This window comes from Lathamus discolor, chromosome Z, assembly GCF_037157495.1.
Source record: "Lathamus discolor isolate bLatDis1 chromosome Z, bLatDis1.hap1, whole genome shotgun sequence".
Classification (NCBI taxonomy): domain Eukaryota; kingdom Metazoa; phylum Chordata; class Aves; order Psittaciformes; family Psittacidae; genus Lathamus; species Lathamus discolor.
This window is the reverse complement of record NC_088909.1, coordinates 85,200,669-85,208,259: the sequence shown is the minus strand read 5'-3', so window position 1 is coordinate 85,208,259 and position 7,591 is coordinate 85,200,669.

Below are 7,591 nucleotides of genomic sequence, written 5' to 3'. Positions count from 1 at the left end.
AAGACTGGAGGCCGGAATTAACATTTTAGTTGCAATTTATAGCCAATCATGTTTATCTGTACAATTCCAAAATAATGGTGGTACATTGACAGTGAAAAAACAAGCTGCTGCTTCTGACATGTTTTATGGATCAGAAAATAGGTATTACACCACCAGAGAAACAAAGACCATCCTGAATGCTCAAATGGCAGCTATTCGGAGATTTTATAGTTTCAGGGGAATCCTCGCTTATTGTAAATTTGGTGTAATTTTTCATAGGGCTTTTACTCAATGTAGGGAAACATAAGAGGGCATTTGGCAGTCTAGATGTCAGAAGTATATAACTGGAAAGCTCATGTCCTTCAGTACCCCAGTATTTTCCAGTTGCCAACAGCAGATTCATACTAGTTGTTGCAGCTGGACACAAATTGGAGCGACCAAGTACTTCCTCAGATAGACCACAAAATAAATGGGGAATTGGATGGGCTGAGAGCTGAGACAGAGAGAATACATGTTGCATAAAATCACCTTTCACCAGGTGCTTAGAATACAAACAGGCGTGCTGACTACCTGGGTTGATATTTGTAATGTAAATGCTTAACCTTGTATATGTGTTTGCTGGAATTTCTTGGCAATACAGCATAGCTCAACTATTATACACCTGCAATATTTCCTAATTTTAAATGACTTTTTTTTTTTTTTTGTACAATTTACAGTGCTTCATACTTACAGTAATTGCAAAAGGTTCATGATGCTTTTGATGATGAAATATTTAGATATGTATTCTTTGAAGGCTATATTTAGGTGGTTTCTTCACCACACACAGTTTGAATAGTAGCATCATTTTCCATCACACCAGAAATGAGGTACTTAACTCTGTTATTAATTTCACTTTGGATAGAGAAAAATCTAAGTTTTCTCAGTGTTTGCTGTTGCTTCCAAACAAAAACTGCTAAAAGAGTAAAAGCCTCTAAAGCAAAGAACCAAGAATGGAGGTGTGTTTGGTTTACATGGCAAGGTTTTGGTAGGGTCGGGGCTTAGAGAAGGCATCTCTAAGGAGCTGCTAGAAGCTTGCCCCCTCTCCAATAGAGCCAATGCCAGCAGGTTTCAAGATGGATGTGACACTGGCCGGGGCTGAGACCATCGGTGACAGCGGTAGCACCTCTGGGAGAATATTTTAAGAAGAGGAAACAAAACTGTGCAATGCCAATTGCAGCCAGAGAGAGAAATGAGAACACGTGAAAGCAATAGCTTGGCAAACACAAAGGACTGTGTAGAAGGAGGGCAGGAGATGCTCCAGGCACCAGAGCAGAGGTTCCCCTGCAGCCCATGGTGCCGCCCATGGTGAGGCAGGCTGTGCCCCTGCAGCACATGGAGGTCCACGGTGGAGCAGATCTCCACCTGTAGCTCATGGAGGACACCGCAGCAGAGCAGGGGGATGCCTGAAGGAGGTCATGATGCTGTGGGAAGCCTGCACTGGAGCAGTCTTGCTGGAGGACTGGTGACCTGGTGGGACTCATGCTGGAGCAGTCTGCTCCTGAAGGACTGTACCCCATGGAAGGGACACTGGAGCAGTTCATGAAGAACTGCAGCCTGTAGGAAGGACTCACATTGGAGCAGTTCATGGAGGACTGTCCTGTGAGAAGGACCCCACTCTGGAGCAGAGGAAGAGTGTGAGAAGTCCTCCCCCTAAGGAGGAAGGAGCTGCAGAAACAAGCTGTGATGAACTGACTGCAGCCCCCATTTCCCATCTCCCTGTGCTGCTGGGGAGAGGAAGGAGGTGGGGAATTCAGGAGTAACATTGAGCCCAGGAAGAAGAGAGGGGCAGAGGGAAGCTGGTTTTGAGATTTGGTTTTATTTCTCATTATCCTATTCTGATTTGATTCATAATGAATTATACTAACTTCCCCAAGGTGAGTCTGTTTCACCTGTGACACTAACTGATGAGTGATCTCTCCCTGTCCTTCTCTCGACCTACAAGCCTTTTGTTATATTTTCAGTCCCCTGTGCAGTGAGGAGTGCTAGAGCAGCTTGGTGGTCACCTGTCTTACAGCCAGGGTCAACCCACCACAGGAAGTCTGTGGTGCTTAAGCAAACTTGATATGAGCATTACTATAAAAATAATCAATTAGATGGCTATTCCACTGTTCATCATGTGGAGTACCTATTCCATTCCACACTAAACGGTTCATACTCATTCAGCAATCACCTGTTCGGCTTTATCTATATTATTTGGTGCAAGACCCTAAATCTAATTTACACCATTCCATTCAAGCCTTTCTCTGATGTCTAAACCAGTATTAAGGATCTGTTTATTTTTTTTTAAAGTACAGTCACCTTTTAATATTTGTTTCAAGCAAATTAATGTCTGAATTCAGGTGCCTAAACATAGACATCTAGTGCTATGCTATGGAACATATCAGGTACCTGCATAAGTCTGTCATATGACACAGATCTAAAGAGGATTCACGTCCTTCAGAACTGGCCAAATTGCAATAGTTTACAGTATCAAAAATGCCTATGGTTATGCACCTATAAAAAGGAGGTTTGATCCCCAAGATGTCAGTGTTATTTTCCTCTGAGGACAGAAGACAATAGGAGTGTAAACTTTGTGTTTGTCCTGATATTTCTGGAAATATATGTTAGGAAAGATCTCTTGCTATTTGACAAAGGACTACTTCTTATGTTAAATTTCTGACAGCAGTCTTGGATATCCAATGCATACTTATGTAATCTTCCTTAATTCTTATCTGAAATTCCGAACTACAAAACTGAAAATGTAATACATATATACTTATCAAAGGCTCATATCCAAACTAAAATCAGAAGCTCATCTAAAAGGAACTTACCTGAGAATTAATTTTAACCTTCATTTCCCAGTATTTTCCTACGTATAGTATACGAATGGCTGCTACATTACAAACATATTAAATATATTATACATTTCCACAGACAAAATGGTTGATCCATATAACATATATCTGTCACAGAATTTCTTTGTTGTCTAGCACCTCATTAATTTTACAATAAAATAAAATTAAATATTTCACATCTGCAGTAGACTAGGGCCATGCTCAGATGGCTCACAAAAGCATTTTAAGCTGGTATTTTGGTCTCTGACCATGTCCAATCTGCTAGTCAACTTAATATACATCTATCTGAAGCATATTTTCTAACAGGTTCTAAACCCACATGCGCCTTGGCTTTCATAAACTACCCCCACAGCACTGATAAATGAAGTCTCCAAATATGGTACAGTTGTCCACTGTATAACACACTTTTTTTTCACTCTAGATCCCTTCCACTTCACCCAAATACACACCAAGTATGTTTGGTTTCAAGTTGCTATCCAACTTCCAATTAAACAAATTTGTTACACAAAATAGGAAGAACAGGCCAGATAATTACTATGCCTGTTTCACAGTCAAACCATGCTGCAGATTAAATGCTTGAAATCAAAGCTCACATTTAAAAGGACGCTGTCAAAATATTTTCATAAAGTAGACTTTTCTCTTTTGTTATAAAGAAGCAAATACAGAAGATGGAAATATATTTCTAACCAAATCTCTTTCTTTCCTCCATTCATACACACTGCATGTTTTTGTATGGTTCCTCAGGAATAATAGCTTGCTGGCAGGTATTCATTGTTTTTACAAAACACCAGTAAAGCATTTATTTTGAGAAGAAAAGAATGGGTAAATACCGCAGTTTGATTGTGCTTGTTTTTATAGAAAGAGAAATATCTATGGCAAGTCCCCATATATTACCTTTAGAAGCCCTTTTCATTCTGTAATAGCCAATACTTCTCAAGAGAGACTTCAACACTAATTCCAGAGGCTCTCTGGTCCCTTGAAATGAATGGGTTATACTTCTATGAATCCCGGAAGAATAACACAGGAAAAGATGCCCAGGGTGCTCTCCTGACCAGCAGCATCTTACCATTCAACATCAGAGCCCACTCTTGAAATTTTCCATTAAAACATAAGCATTTTCTTTTTAAGGCTAAGAGAAGAAATTAAAGCTGGTTCTAACAACACTGCTTGAATTTACTGTCGGAGGGTTGTGGAAAACGCAATCCATGCAAAAAAACCCGAAGAACTCAAACTACACTGTACAAGGTCTGGAGCTGAAACTGTTAGGCTTGAGCCTAAAATGCAGAAGACATTGGTATTGTTACAGCAAAACAACTAAAGATTTGGACTGTGTGTGAGTAGCCCACTGAAACCAAAGCAACTTGCTCATTTCAAGTCAAAGATATGAATCAGCTGGGGCTAAAATGGTGAAATGCTGATTTCTGATTAAACTCATTCTTTCGGTATTCTTCATTTGAGCAGATTCATCTTACATAGCTAAATAAAAAGCAAAATATCTTAGCTTCACTGAAGCTCTCCACAGTATACTCCAGTACTCTAAGAATATCATTAGCAGTAGAAACAGCGTAGAAAAACACTAGAAATCTACTTCTGCAGCCCTCTCAACTGCTGTGATCAGACCGACTGCTCAGCTGAGCCTCATTTTTGAGGCTCTTCACCCCTCTACACTGAAAACACATTGAAAATCACATAGTGCTGCAGCTTTCATCTAACATCCTTTATTACTGTATTTATTATGTAACTTTAATCTGTCAATAGCCTTACGATTTTACACCATATTTATAATCTTCCTCTCTGAAATCGATAGAGTTAAAGCAGTTCAAAACAGGCTTGATGTGGCAGAAAAAAAATATCAGACCTTCTATCTACAGAGACAATCTTTTACATCATCAGCTCCATTACCTCTGAAGTTAACATGAAAAGCTTTTTTTGTTCCTGGTTTCCTTTCATGCCATGCAGATTAAGTTAGTGATCAAGAACAGTAATGAGTTAATACAGGAATACTTCCTTTCGATACAATTTTGTATCTGAATCACACTCCTCCAGGGTGGGATTGGTTTGAATGGGGGAACATGGGATGCTGTTTTTTAACAGGGCAAGCGAAACACATGTAAATTTTCCAGGTAAATTATCATCACTCTGAAAGGAAGGCAAGTATATGTTTTGCCTGGACTGATAAATCTTCATGACAATTTTGCAAGGCTGCTTAAAGATTTTTTTCCTTTCCACTCACACGCAATCACATGTAACTGGGAACAAAGACTACAGGGAACAGAGTTTAATGGATTGTGATTACTGTTCTGGAACAGATTGAGTCTCTTTATAGCCTATGAGAAGACAATGTGAACTGAATCCAAACAAAGAACTGATAATGGATTTTACTGAAAGCTACACAGTTAAAAAAGACACTCTCAATTCATAGCCATGGAAGGTATCTCAAAGCAAAAAAGGATTTAAAATAAATAAGAGATGCATTACGTGTAAAACAACAGGCTTACATATTTTATCTTTATATAGTACTTTACTTCAAAGAAAGGAAAATCCATACAATTTTCTTTTATTTTAAATATTTTCTTTAATAGTGTCCTGGCTTTTTCGCACTGATACAGTATTTTTCCCCTTCTTCCTTTTCAGGCAGTTCTGTTCATGTTTCTATCTAACCTAACTCCCAGCTGCTATCAAAGCAAATCAAATTAACTGTACTTCAACCAATGCTTTAAAAATAAAGCATATTTCATGTCAGCCATTCTGTTTCCTCTACTTCTTACTCCAAATCAACTATCCAGACATTTTCTTCTTCTCCCACCAGTGAGATGAGGGAACAGGTGATTTTTCCACTATACATAATGATCCTTCTTAACTTGCTCACAATATGGGGGAGGCAAGTGTCTCATCCCTGTATAAATACCTCCCTTTGTGCCTATAGATGTCATTTCTAATGTGCTGTCCTTGGTGGCTGTCTTCTTTAATCTGCTATCTCTCCAAGCAGTGGAGGAGTAGGCTGCCTGTTTCTGAGTAAACAGCTTTTGAATTTTAGTCAGTAGATAAGAAATTAATTTCAAATATATTTATTGTAGTGCTAACTGCTTCAAATTCTACCCTTCACACAAGGAGGTAATCTTGTTTATAAATCAGACTACATCCTACTAAACTTCTTACCCAATGAGACTGAAGGATGAGAAAAATGGATAGAAGTTGCTGTGCTGTTATCAGTAAGACTGATGAGTTAACCAATGAAAATCACTAAGTATCTCACATTCTGATTTCTGAGACACATTTTAATATATAATTCCATTAATGTCTATCATAAGAACTGATCCAATATCAGAACTGGGCCCCAAATCTACCCCCAAATATATGATTCTTCGTAGTCCTTTCTCACTGTATTAAAGAGGATTAGTTCTGCATATAAGCAATCATTTCCATACCTGGAATTACACTGTACAAATATTTTAAAATGGAAATATTGGCAAGTTATTAATAAGCAAGCTCAAGCTTTAGTTTTTCTAATAGGTACTTTTCCTCTGACTTCGAATCCTCCCACCAGACGCCCACATTCTCCTAGTCTTTTTGTACTGCTTGCATAACAGACATCTCCACTAGAAAAGGCTCAAACAATTACCTAATGGTGCAGAACTAGCTTCACAGCCCTTGCTGCTGTGCACCCCATTTCAATGAGGACGTGTTTTGTATGACTCAGAATGAATCAGTCTGAGGAAAGAGAACTGCGGTCCCAGAAATAATAAACAGAAGCATACAATTTGGAAGAAAGATTCTATGCTGCTTAATCATCACTGCCCCATAGCTCATTGCATTGCACACTATATTGCATGCCTAAGTACAATACGTGTGTGGCTGTATGATCATGTTTCTAATGAACTCCACAAATATTAATCAATGCCCTTTGTTGAAAAGATCAATCCCTAACCAATCATTATCAGGCATCGATACAAAGCTACATGCACTAGCAAATGACATCAAGACACTAAGAACTCAATTCCCATACCCATGCTTCTGTCCCCACAAGCCAGACTGGTGCCTACCTGTGGGGGGGGAGGAAGGCACATCACTTAGGGGGCACAAAGCCACTTCTTCCAAGTACCCAGCACAAAGGCTAGGCATGACAGGCTTTTGAGTCATGGTACTCCAGAATGAAGAATGCTTACGCACGCAGCCATTTCACATAGCTGGTCTCAAAGCTTGCAGAATGCTTACTACTTTTGGAGGGTCAGCAGAGCTGTCCTCCAAAGTTCTCCAAAGGAACAGTGAGATCGCTACTTGTTTAACAAAGACCAGGTGCCATGTCTTCACAGCAAAACCACACACGTATTCCTAACAGTTTCTGTCCTTAGCCATGTGTGTGGAATTGGGGCACAGTCCTTGGAGAGAGAGGGGGAAAGGCACTGACGGACCCCTACCACTGTAGTGACTTCACATGAATCTTTCTTCAGGAAGTACACAATTTACAGACAGTGTTACACTACTCGTGACCAGTCACTGCAGCTCTATAAGGCTCAACATACTCCCCAAACTGGGTCAGATTTATTTTCTAGAGTGGCAATGTCAAAATTGATGTAAGATACACACATCAAAAGTATGTCTCACCTCAATCAAAGCTTCTATTGAGTTCTCCTCCTTATGAGTGTTATCTCACTCACCATCACGTATTTCTCAGAACCCCAATCCCATCTCTTAAGCACAGTTCTGTGACAGCTGTTTTTAATTACAGAAAATTCTAC